The sequence below is a fragment of the Rousettus aegyptiacus genome, unplaced genomic scaffold, assembly GCF_014176215.1.
Source record: "Rousettus aegyptiacus isolate mRouAeg1 unplaced genomic scaffold, mRouAeg1.p scaffold_m13_p_15, whole genome shotgun sequence".
NCBI classification, from domain to species: Eukaryota; Metazoa; Chordata; class Mammalia; order Chiroptera; family Pteropodidae; genus Rousettus; species Rousettus aegyptiacus.
Genome location: NW_023416290.1, coordinates 15,224,102 through 15,237,711, shown reverse-complemented (window position 1 = coordinate 15,237,711; position 13,610 = coordinate 15,224,102). Strand labels below are relative to the sequence as shown.

Sequence of the window (13,610 nt, the reverse complement as noted above, 5' to 3'; positions counted from 1 at the left end):
CTTTAGTTTTCCCAGTGGCAGGTGAAAAGAACATTAACCATTTAAATGGAAAGAAATTAAGAAATTAGTGTTCTGAAAAACAAAAATGGAATTTAAGTTGTCTGAAAGGTTCTCAAACTAAACTGTTGGAGATTTTAGGCTCTACTTTCTGGCAGAGAAATCACTATCGAAAAAATTCTGTGGAAATACTAGAAGGAATCATAGTCTCCAATTGATTTAAGATAAGGAAATAAATGTTTTATGCTGTGTTACAGTAGATAACAGGGTTAGAAACACATGCAAATAGATGACACGAGGTGATGAATTCAAGTAAGACCCTTCTTCTTAACTAACTCAGCCTCATCACCTCCACCTAGTCTCAGCTTCATCTGTAAAATGGGGACACTTGACTAGATGATCATAAAGCCCTCTTTGAATTCTAATATTTTATTAAAATATAAATTGTCAACATACGTTTTCTTCATTCTTGAAGAACTAACAAAGAGGGATTGAATGAAGGAGTTTTATATTATCTTGGTAAAGCTCAGAAAGGTTGAAAAAATCACATGGCTTTGTTTTTTCACCCAATAAAAAAGAAAGCCTGTCTGTACATTCTTGAAGCTTCATTCTTCATGCAATTTGGATGTTATGAAGCAACATAGCTAGTAATCTTCATCTGAGATCCTGAGTGATTACCTCACTCTGAGGCTTTCTTTTATAGCACTTGGTATATAGAAAGTATCCCTACTTCTTTGAAGGTAAACTATTTTTTTTACAAAATATTATAATAGAGTCCCAACCAATAGTTAGAAAAATGCACACTTCCTTTTTATTAACTCCCCTTATAAATTATTTCAAGCTATTAGTGGGACATCACATTCATTAGTACTTTGAAAGGCTATAGACAATGTGACTTTAAACTTTAGAAACATATAAAAATCGATTCCTTTGATACTGCTGTTTCTGTGTGGTGAATAGAAATTATAGAGAAAAATCCATCAGATTCTCACTAAAGGGAGCTCTGACTATGCTAGGGTAAACAGCATAGCCAGATAAAGTTTAAATAGTTCAGATGAATTTTAAAACCTGAGTATAATATCTATCAGAATAAGGAGGTAAATACAATAACATTTTGTGGTAATTTACCCTACGCACTATTAAGAAATTTACATACATCTTATCGTTAATTTTTAAACATCTCTAGAGAAGATGTTAGCTCCTACTCTGTAGATTAAAAAGAAAAACAAAAACCCAAATCTGACAGAGAAATTAAATAAGATGCAAAAGTCCAAGCTTCTATGAATAGCTATGGATTTGAGCCTTGGGGGACGTCTGGTACCAAAGCACTTCTTTGTGACCAGTTCATCTCGCTACTGTAACACAGCATAATAAACGTTTATTTTCTTATTTTCTTAAAGAAAGGGAAGATTTTAATTTTTTCCAGTATTTCCACAAAGTTTCTTTTCAATACAGGTTTTCCCTGCCAGAAATTAGAACCTCATATCCCTCAACAGTTCAGTTTGAGATCCTTTCGGAAAGGTTAAATTCCTTTTTTTGTTCTTCAGAACACTGATGCCATAATTTCCTCTCATTTTAACCCATTTCCCGTTTAGAAAAAAAAAAGTGCAGCTCACTGCCAGCATTAATTTAATTTTACATAAACACGCTCTTTGGGGCCGAAGCAAATCTTACTGGTTTTCGGTATGAAAATAAAATATAAAAACTGTTCTTTCAGTTATTTCTAAACAGAACTTGTCTCTAATCCTGATGTAACAGAAATACATATGATGATCAGTATTTAATAATTATTTTTTCCGTGTAGTAAATTTCAAAGCACAGAACAACACAAACCAGAACATCACGTTCCACACAAAAATCTTGTGTTTCTCTCCGGACTTCTTGCTATCCTTGTCATGTGAGCAGCAAACTTTGCAGTGACCAGTGGATTCTGTTTCCCTTTTGATGGTGGTGTGCTCTTGGGGAAATGTCTTCCAGACAGGTGAAGAGCTGTGACATCATCAGAGCGCTGATGACCTCGAAGTCGTTGCTGCCCTGGCCTGCGATGCTTTTCCAGCATCTTTCAGTCAATGTAGGTCTGAAGTTTACATGGCTGATCTTGTGCTCAGGATCATCCTCCTCGAACAGGATGGAGGAGTTCTGCACTATAATGTGTAGAAGGTGGTGAAAGAATTTCTTACACCTAAATTTGTGCCTTTTGCACTCGGTCGGATAAGAAGTGAGCATCTGCTCGGCCGCGTCCACTGCTCCCATATTCTCGTTCTAATCCACGATGACACATGGCTTCTTAGTTTTCTTTCCATTTCTGTTGTCTCCTTCAATTACAGTATCATTGTGGAATGGTGACACCATTGTCACCTCCTTCTTGTCACACCATTTCAGTGCCATAATTTCACCACAGAATCTGGCTACAGTCATCCGCTTGGCAATCCTGTTTTTCAGGTCATGTGGCATCTGTTTTCTGTTCAAACGAGCTGTCCCAACTGCATCAGTCCTCTTTTGATGTAATTCTCTGAAAAGCATGGGAGATGTACCAAAGTTGTCAAGGAAGACACACCATCCTTGGCCAAGAAGGTCATTGACTAAGGTACAATGCACAACGATTTCAGACTGCCAGCCAGATCTTTCAAATTCACACTGGGTCCTGTGTGAGCAAGTGCATTGCACACGTAGCCAGATGGACTTTCACAAAGTACACACAGCTTGAAACCAAATCGTGCTTGTTCCGTCGGGATGTCCTGCTTCATAGCTAATCACCCCTAGACCAGCATCAGTGATTCATCGACTGTACTATTTCTGTTTGGAGTATATACAGTTGAAAACTTATTTACAAGAAAGTCGAACATGGATTTGATCTTCTGCAGTGAAATCTGGGCCTTTGATTGACCAGCGAATGTAGAAGAATTATTGACAAAATGCAGGCACCAAAGAAAAAGTAAAAATCTTTCACCAGTCATAATTCGCCTGAGGTAAGGGGCCTTGTCAACCCAAATGTCTCCAATGGGTTTCTGCACAATGCCTCGCGGTGACGTTACTGCAAAAAAGACTCTCATTTCTTCATCATCAGAGCCTTTCCATTTATCCACTCGCAAAAATCCTTTCGGACCAGGTAGCTTGGGAGCCAACGAGGCAGTTTGGGCATTCGTTTTGCTGGTAATTTTTTAAAACTAATTTGTCAGTAAAGAATCGTTTAAAATACTGCAGTGGGTCAGTGGTATCAACTTTTCTGCCAGATGTGCTGGCAAAGTCCTGCCTTTGACATGGAATCATAACACGAGTGGAGCATTTCAGAGCGCGACCTGAGTCGGCTGACATAGGGCTATTTCCATCCGATATCGCATAGGTCAGAGGCCTGACCGCATAGTCTCCCAAATACTATCTGAAAAAGCATCGGAATCATCTATTTTGGAAAAATCAGATTCATCAAATGAATCTTCGGCTAAAACTGTTCAAGAACGATGTTAACATCACGTGTAGGAATGTTACGTTTTCTAGGATTTGACATTTTCAATAATTAAGAATTATTATTATTTTAAAAATGTGACTACTAAAAACAGAATGCTATAAGTAGAATGATGTCATTTGTTTCCAAAGACTATTGGTATACTAGAGCAAAGAGAAAATAATAATAAAAGTGAGCTATCTCTTGGTTGACTTTGAGGGTAAGGTTAGGACTGTCAGCCGTGAGTTATCTCAGTAAATGGTAGAGCTGCAGGCACTGTTGACACGTATTCTCCGGGAAAACAGGAACTGGATTAAATGATTAATGTTCATTTCAGTTGCCATCAGGGAGTCTGGAGAGAGTGATTTGCCCAATGCTACCAACCAAGGACAGTTCACTGGGAAGTCAACGGAGAAAGTTAGGATGGGGAATATGTGAGAAAGCAAGAAGGACAAGAGCCTAGGGACTCACCCAGGCATCCAACACAGAGGTTAGCAGCATAACATGCCAGTCACTGCTGGAGCCCCTGGGAGCCGAAGCTTTGGCATCGGTGAATCATGGTAAGAGGATGTGGCAGGTGTAGTAGAGGGAAATATGGATTCTTCCAGTTGTGTGTTAATATCCTTGGCAATACTCAAGGAGTTCAGGTGGGAACTGATGAAAGATAGGGTTAGAGAACAACATCATGAAGAGGAAGAGAATTCAGGGCTGATGACTCAGCTGGTGGGAGTCAGGCCTTAGACTACTAGTTTATGACCACTTTGCATTCTAATTTTCTAGTAGGCCAGGGCAGTCTTGAGAGAATGCAAAATTTGCAGTCCTAGAGTTGTATTTTGGGGAGCTCTGAGATAATCAGTATTAGGGCTTTTTCTTTTATCACCTGATTATTCTCTAAATCAGTTGAAGTCTGAAAGTCTTAGACCTGAAGTCAGATGTGCAACTCAGTTGTGATGCTGCGGTTTGAGTAAAAGTATTAATTCCATGATTGAAATGTAAGCATGTGATCTGCTTCAAGTTGCACATTTCAAAAAAGATTGGTGACTCACTGGAAACCAGGCATCCTGAGTCTGAATACCAGACCAGACCACCCTCCATTGATGTTCTCTAAGCATGTTGGCCCCATAGGAAAGATACTTTGGCCATTACTCCAGAGCAGCTCAAGAGAGTGAGGAAGGACCATTTTCTCTGAGGGCCTACTGGCTCCCTAACTGCAACATCTTCTAGGGCCTGAACCTGGAAGGGTAGGGAACTGCGCCCCTACAGCTCTTGTGTCTCTCCCCGTTTCTCCCCCTTCTCTCTGGTCTTAGGAGGACAGGAGCTGACATTATACTTGGATTTATTCTACTCATGCTATGGACTTTGGTGACCTTGATGTAAGTAAAGGTCCACTCGTTGAGAGAGAAGGGAACCTTCTCCTAGTTTGACTTCTAGAACTAGAAACAGTGACTAATCTGCATAGCCCAAGAGATAATACATAAAAAAAATGCCCTGCATAGTAATGCAAAGTTATGACTTTTTTTATTTTTATATATTGCTTATTATGTTGTTTATTATTAATTGCTATATTATTATAAGATGTGCACTAAATATGTCTACTTTGTAGGTCAAATATTACATAACTTTGATAAGAGAACTATAAGTCCATGTAGGAATTGAAAGAAGATAGAAGTTAGGGAACAATCTTACGAAACTATAATGGAAGCAAGGGTGAAGCAGAAAGATAGGGCTCATCCAGTTTCAGCATGTTCTACTTACCAGATATCCTGAGAGGTCTGGGACAGAAAATTACTACAAGAATGCAATCTATGCTCAGCGAGTGCCCTGGGACTCCGCTGGAAGCATATGCTGTTATGGCTACTATTTGTGAACACTATATACAGTAAATAAGGGCATAAAGTTACTTCAGTTTTAGTTTTTGTACTATCATCAGTAAGTTAACTCTATGGTGCCCCCATAACTTATTTACTTGTTTAATTCACATCAGTCCAAGATCGGCCAGATATTTCTCGAAGCTTCAGAGATGCGTAACGGCCGAATGAGGTGCCAAGGTGGCTTCTTTATTGGTGACAAATACCCTAGCATGTCTGAGGAATCCTATTCATTTTGATTGTTGCATTGAGCTCCAGGGGTAAAAAATGGGTTAAAGTCAATTTTTTTCCTGCTTAGCCAATTTTTCTTCATATGTTCAGCCGTGCAGCAAAAGTTAATTCATTCTAAAGCACATGGTTTTCCAGCAACATTGTCAATATTATAATGTTCCTTTGCAGCTCTGGCCTAGCCAGTTTATTAGATGAAGGGAAAATACAGATGGGCTGACAAGCAGGGATGTACTTTGTTGTAGTGGAAAAAAACTATCAAAGAGCTCCTCTGAATCATTTTCTTTATTCCAATGTATAAGCTTCTGCTAAAGTTCAGAAGTTAGTGCTTTTATTATTTTTTTTGCCCACCCCCTTCCTATTAGCTGATCTGTTTATAGATCTTTAAAATAGGATAGAGCATTTTCCCCCTTAAGATAGGCAAAAAGAAAGCCTACCAATTATTCCTCTATTGACTTCAATAAAATCTCTTTAAAAAAAAGAAAAAGAGTTCAATATGATTTCTTTAAAAAATGCCCTCCTACCAATATAGCTACATCCAAGGCACAGAAAATATCTGCTGTTTCCTACAATAGGAAATGAAACAGCCCGATAGTTCCTAAATGATTGATGGGAAATATAAAAAGGGCCTATATTATAGTCTATGATGTCTGCATTAAAACAAGCTCAGCCAGTATCTTCATGGGTGAAGGACAGCTTGCCTACATACTGGGTGCCAAGGAACTTGTGATGGGGTGGCCGCCATCTTTGTTCCTTCCAGCTGTGCAGCAGGAGATAACCCACAAGACGTTTGGCAGAGGAGGAGACTCAAACTCAGATCACCCAGATAAACCTCCAGAAACTTGCAGTTAACCCAGGACACTATTCTTTATTACCAATACCTTCCATAATGAAGGTCCCTGTCCTTTACTCTGTACACCGTTAAATAATGTAACAGCAACTCCAAATTAAAATACCTTATTTTGTATTGCATTTTGTTCCCTACCCAAACCCTTTCTTAGCTGAGATCTCAATGGAATAGCAAACTGGTGACTTTTCTGTCTCAAAATTAGTTTAGATATCACAGCCTTTCAAATGAAAAACTCTTTTTATCTTCTTTAAGGGCCAAGCAGACTAGAAGTCATCTACTGAGGGATCCTTTTGTCTCTCTATAAAAATGTTTAGACATTCTCCAATTTGCTATAAAAGAAGATAAGGTACTTGGTTTGAATAAAGCGGCTGCCCAGGTTGGATAGAATGTTGATAAGCTAATCAGTGTTGATAGGGATCCATTACAAGTTGCAGAGAGTTGGATTGTAGAACCCGTGTGCTTGGTCATTCTCACATATGAAGCACAGTGGAAAACCACGAGCCATTCAGTGCCTCAGTGCCTGCTCTGTGCTGAGTGCCACAGGACATATGACAGAGCTTCATACGTATGCCCTGCTTTCAGTGTGTTTATGACCTTGAATAGGCAAAGAGATAAAATCATAACAGCTCCCACTAATAAGAATTAACTATGTGCTAAGTACAGAGCTAAGTAATTTCAGACACTATTTTATTATGTTTCATGTTCTTACACGTGAAACAATGACTTTGTAAACTGCCTGGATTTGAGTCCTCACTTCAGGATTCAAGTTGGCTTCAGGCCTGAGGAGCATTTGCTGGCTTAATGAATGATACAAGGCAGAATTAAATGTGTACTGGAACACAAAGTCAAGGGAAGGCTGTTAGATCATTACCGATATGACACGCAGGTTCAGAATTAGTTTTCCAAAACAATCTCACAGCAATGAAAGTTGGTGTGTGCTGGGACACCTGGAACAAGCCCCCTAGCCCCAGTGTGTACTTACGATAAGAACAAGACAAGATAGTTGGCTGGGTTAGATGTGAAGCTCGGGCTCTAGAACAGTGATTCTCAGAGTGAAGCTAAATATGCCCATAGACGGAATCTTGCTTTTGTCTTTATTCATACTAAATGAACATGGCATAGATGACGTGCTCTGTTTGCTGTTACTGTTGTTAGCAATGATCATGCTTTCGTATCACCAAAAGCAGAAGCCAGGAAGCAATAAGAGTATCCTTGGATTCGAAAAATGAGGCTGCCTCATGAAAAAAGAAATGCAAAGTGGTCCCAGATAAGTGAAAAATATATAATTTTTGCTTTGTTGATGGCAAATTACAAGATAGGTGTGCTTTTTGTTCTTATTTGTTTTTTGTTGTCTTTTCTTTTTTTAAGAAGTGTTCTGTTGTTGACCTAAATCAAGTACTGGGGAGGCAGGATGTGGTATAAAGTGCGTAGGCCTAGGAGTGGGAGAGACCCAGGTTGAAATTCCAGCTCTGCCACTTATTGTTTTCATGACCTCGGAGAAGATATTCAATCTCTTTGAGCTTTTCTTCTAATATTCAAATGGATCTTTAAAAATTACCTTGTAAGTTTTTAAAAATATTAAATGACATAACAAACAAAAATGGCTTCCTTTATAATAAAAAAAAGACTCCTTCCTTCCTTCTATGTAAAGGCTCAAAACTGTCCCTTTCACTCAAGACAGAGAATACTAGATTTTTAAACAATGGAAGCCAGTTTTATATTCTTGCCAAAGGCTGAAAAAGATGAAAGAAAGAGAAAATAGCACACAAATGTAAAGAGGATGTGTAGGAAATATAAAAAGTGAAAACGAAAAAGAAAAAGAAGTTACTTCTAAGTGCCAATGCAACCTGACTCAATTCTGAGATATTTACAATAATGATGACTAAGCCTTTTAATATATGCCACCGTGAAGCCAAAACTGACATACAGCAACATTTAATTTAGAAAGTAGGGAAATGCTACAATCTGGATAGGCATACACCAAGTTATCTCAGGAAAATTTATTTCCACATATGAAACTGGAATAAATCTATTTTAATGAAGGCTTCAATTGTCCTTTTCTAGATTAAACCATATGTAATTTAAAGAATTTAGATGCACTTCATGTTAAAATATCTTTAAAATCTCTGTAAGGCAACTCCCTAAGGTATCACACACTTTCTGAGCCGCCACAAGTGAAGTGCGATTCAAATTAGCCCTCAAGCTGTTCAAATAAGGAGCTAAGGCTGAAAGTGAAGCAGTTTGAGGAGGAGGTGTAGGTATTCTAAAAGTTACTTATATCTTAGCGATAAGTCGGACAAAATGGATCAGAAAGTGAAATCTGAATGAACAGGTTTAGATTAACCAATGAACACCTCTAATTTTGAAGAAAACTCATGATTACTGGGAAGATAAGTATTTCTTGTTCCAACCTGGTGGTTGCTGCAATCGACCTACCTGAAAGTGATCCTCAGGAAAAATGGCCTTAGTCTCGCGCTCAGTGCCATAAGAATCCAGGATGTGCTGCTTGACTGGAATCAACTTCAAACTGGCCCCACAGCCTTTGCCATCTTTCTTTTCCCCTTGTACAGTCCACCTTAATTCCACAATCAGAATATTCAAGTGATAGCATCCTTAACTCGCAACTGTTTTTCCTAAAGCTCTGACCCCTACAAGATCGTCACTGCTCCCTCTATGTAACTAACAGAGGGATTGTTATGGTGGCGTGGTCCTTCAAACTTGGGCATTATGACACTTAGTTTTAGTAGTCCTCTAACCTTTAGAGGCACGTCACTTAACCTCGCTGGCCCTCCTCTCAGAGTGAAGGGGTCGACTAGCCCATCTCCATGCTCTTTCCTGTTCAATCACCCTATGATTCCATACCGTACTTGCTAAGTGCTTTGCCTAATCACACAATTACCCAGTGGTCCTCCTGGACTGGAAGTGGATGATCACTTGTCAGGGGCGTTGTAGAGGGTACTCATAAATTAGCTGGAGGTCAGATTATAACCTCCAAAGTCACTTTTAATTCTGATTCTGTCCTGGCGCCTGGATCTGCTGACTCCTAGCCCAATGTACTATCTATCAGAAGGACATTACCTCTCCTTGGAAGCAGCCAATTTCTAGTTCATTAATAGAGAGATTGCAAGCATTAAAAGCAGGCTGAGTGAGTGAATAATAAATATAAACCATTACCAACTTGTCCTCATACAAAAATAATTGCATACGGAATTCTTTTCATCCCATTGTAAAATAATTCTTGCCACGAGAAATAAAGAAAACAGAGGCATCATTTTGGTGCCCCCAAGTGGGGAGCTCTGATGGCTGCAGTTAAATTACACCTTTCTAAGGCATTTAGGGGCATCCTGCAGCCACTTGAGTGGATCCGTTGGCTATTTGGCTGTTGTCCATGCCTATTTTTGTTCTATAAAATCTTCTAGAAACTTTTAGTGTCAGCCTAGAGAGCCTGCAGTAATCAAGGAAAACAAAAGCTATTGTGAATATCCCCAGAAGTCTGTGGTCTTTTCAGGCATTCCAGCTGACTTGGATAGGTTCCGAAGGGTCCACGCTGATCTAAGGAGTCTTCAGATATCCATCTGAGCCTGTATGGTTTAAGAGTTTTGGAGCTATTTAGTTCTACTCATGCCTAGAATAATGGGCAGATAGAGAACAGTTGTCTCTTGGAATAGTTAAATTCCAACCCATTTCCTGGTTTCCACAGCTTGCATTCCAGAGGTGGAGATTCTCGACTAGAGCTATAGGATGAAACCATGGCTTTATTTTGCTAGCATATTATCAGCATTTGAGAATGTTGGTTGTATATGCAGAAACCCCAGTGTCATTTTGTCACAATAGCCAATGACCAAAAATAGCACTGAGATAGCTCCTGAGTAATAGGGTTTTGTTTAAGAATGAGGCACACTTTTTCATTTATTTTTCCAATAACAATCTTAGTACTTCTGACCTTCATTTGGAACAAGTCTCCAGCAATTACTGTCTGCATAACTTACCTTAGCTAATTATTTTAGCTTTAATATTTCTAAACCTCATAGCTTCTGTAAAACTCAGATGCTGTAGCGTATCACATAAGACTTTTACAAGGATTAAATAAGAATGCAGTAAAATGCATAATGAACTAAGAACTATCTATTAGCATTTGTAATTTAAACCAATATGTCATGAGCATCTACTATGTGAAAGGCAATATTTTAGGAGGTAAATAGTTCCTCCAGCTTTGGAGATTATTACACATAGTAGGCAAGTATAAGCTATAACATAGGAAAGGAAAGCTGATACTACAAGAAGCATAATAGTTCACACACACACACACAAATAATAATAACAGGCAATATCCCAAGGTAGGATGCCTAAATGCCAAATGAACAGTTTAGATAACCTCTATTAGAGAACTTCAGAAGACAGTGTTCTGGATTAAAATGTTCTGGGAAGGCTTTACGAAAATAGATGAATTTAAATTGAGAGAGAAGGGAGGTAAGGAGATTAGAGGAAGTTCTAAATTGGGGTAATATATAAATATCTACAGCATGAAAAGTTGGGAGACTTGTTTGAAGAATAAAGAATTTTCTGAAGCAAAATATTGAAAATATTATACAATAAATAATTAACACTGTTATTTAAACAAGTGTGAGCCATAAATCAGAAGCTTTAGTTTCTTAGGCTAATAAATACAACGTTTATCTTGTAGGCCAGGAATGAACATAACATGAATGTTGCATATCTATCTTCATTTCTTCTTCCCAGACCAATGATGGCTATCACTAAACAATCATCACTCTTGTTCTTACTGACCCTTAACGAGATCTCAGAATCCTTCTTAATATTTTAGGTAGCAATAACCATCCTCTAGGGTTGGCTTGAAATATAAAACCAGGTTGCCATTTCTGCACTAGTCGATGCAATGAAAATTGAAACATATCTTAAGGCAGGATGAAGAATCAATTGGATAGGAGACTGGTTGGGAAGATGGTGACCATTTAGAGGCTTATCATACTAACCTGTCATCAAGATGATAAGATGTTCTCATTTAGCTCATTCAATGAGCACTCATAGCATACTCATTGTGTGCTAAGTGATAGGCTTGCAGGAAATAAGGTGTAGGCAATACCAGACTAATTGAAGCTTTGTGTGGAGTGCCTGGAAAGATCGTGATGACATAAACAAAACAGGAACTCAGGGGAAAACTGACCTGGAAGGAAGATGAGCTTAATCTATGTTAGAAGTATCTATTTTTTCTTGGGAGGCTACATAAATAGAAAATCCGATGAATAAGATTTATTCATGAAGAAATACACACTAATAAGATAATAAAATGATAGTGATCTCATGAAGAAGACAGAAAATTGCTGATCCAAGAACTAGAAAAAGAACGAAAAAAATCTAGAATTCTGGGATGTAACAGAGAAAAGTTGTTATCAGTTGAGCACAGATTATTGTGATGAGGATTGAATTGGATTTGACAATTAGGAAATTATTGGTGACACAAAGAAAATTTTAACTTAAGAAAAAGTACGTTTAGCTTGCAGGGTTGTAAAGAAAGAGACAAGTGCTGAAAATTAGGAAAATGGACACAGCAGCCGATCGAAACATTTGGCAATAAAAGGAAACGAGGAATGAGATGTTAGGCAAGGCAGCATCACAGGATAGAGGATGTCTGAATATGTCAAAAAAAGAGAAAAACTGCGTAGAGAAAAAGCAAGCGAAGATGTTGTGAAGAGAACAGTAGACAGAAGGAGCCAGGCCACGAGATGGCAGCAGGCCAGTTTCAGGAGCTACAGGGAAGGTTGGCGAGAGGAGAAAGGTGGGATGTAAGGGTGTGGAGACAGAAATAGTCAAAGAAAAGGGGAATATTGAAGGATTTCATAGACTATTCTCTGTGAAACTGAAAATGTAAATTTGCAGGAAGGAAGGAATGGAGTGGAATGCAAACAAGCATTAGATTCAGGTGTAGAATGTTTGGGCAAAACATTACGTTTTTTCTTATTTATTCACCAAATGCTTTTTGTATACTTATCATGTTTAGAATATTAGGCGCTGGGAATACAATAATAAATGGAACCGATACTGTCTCTGCCCTCAAATAGCTTATATTCTAGAGAGGAAGATATATTTAAATATAAATTAATTAAATAAGAATAAAATAATTGAAAGGGCCAGATCATAGTCTTCGTATGCCATGGTACAAATGTTTGGCCGTTAATCTAAGTGCCCTACAAAGCTGTTAAAGGATATTAAGCATAAAAATAAGAAAAATATATATTTTTTAAGTGTGGAGAATGAACAGAAAAACTGACAATAGCGAAAGCAGAGAAAGATGGTAGGAGGCTGTGGGTAGTAGCAATGAAGATACAGGGACTAAAGTGTGATTCAACATATTTTTAGAGAGGAGATGGATAGAACCTACTGAAGGATTTAACGTGACAATGCGAGAAAGATTCCTGAGCGAGAGAAATCTCAGTGGGAGGTTGTGTCATATACTGTGATAGCGAAAACTGAGTGGCCAAAGAGGAGATTTGGGGACAACCGAGGACATATTAAGTGTGAAATAACTGTGAGACAAATACAGACAGCAAACTTGCAGCTTAATATAAAAAGAGGAGCTCAGAGGATAGGTCTAAACAGAAGATATAAGTTAGAGAGGAATAAACATGAAGAGGCTTTTAAAATCCATGGAAATAATTGAGATCACAGAGTATGAAGAAAAAAGAGAAAAGTCTGAGACTTTTCAACATGTGGCTGGGACTTTTGGTTGGAGAGACTAATGTTTAAATAGGCTGGGCTGGATTTCAGGCTGGATTCTGAGTCGACAGACTCCAGATTTCACCAATAGACATTTAATGATGAACACTCTAGGTGGTAAAACCACAGAGGAGAAGGAACATTCTTAAAACTGTTCAAGGGATGCCCGAACTCACAGTCAAGAGGCTGGCCATGGCAGGAATTGTCATCCTGGTTACCTAGACATTGTGATGATATTCCTGGTGGTTGTACAATGGACGGTTTTATCCTGCCAAGGTCTCATGAAGTGTTAAGCACTAAATTTTTCAGGTGGAGAGGAAAATCACTTTATCACACATTTATTGAGCATCTGCTGTGTGTCAGCCACTTAATGAGAGCCTAGGAACAGGGAGAGTCTGAAGAAAGATCCCTACCCTGAGAGAGCTCACAGTCTCATGAGGCAGGCAGGGCAGGTGTGGGTCCTCAGCATCTTTTCTTACAGCTAGATTCA

At 38.5% G+C, this 13,610-nt stretch overlaps 1 pseudogene; it reads right to left on the bottom strand.

Annotated features, from left to right (window-relative positions):
- Nucleotides 1–1,794: 1,794 nt before the first annotated feature.
- Nucleotides 1,795–3,502, bottom strand: LOC107497969 (annotated as a pseudogene).
- Nucleotides 3,503–13,610: the final 10,108 nt, after the last annotated feature.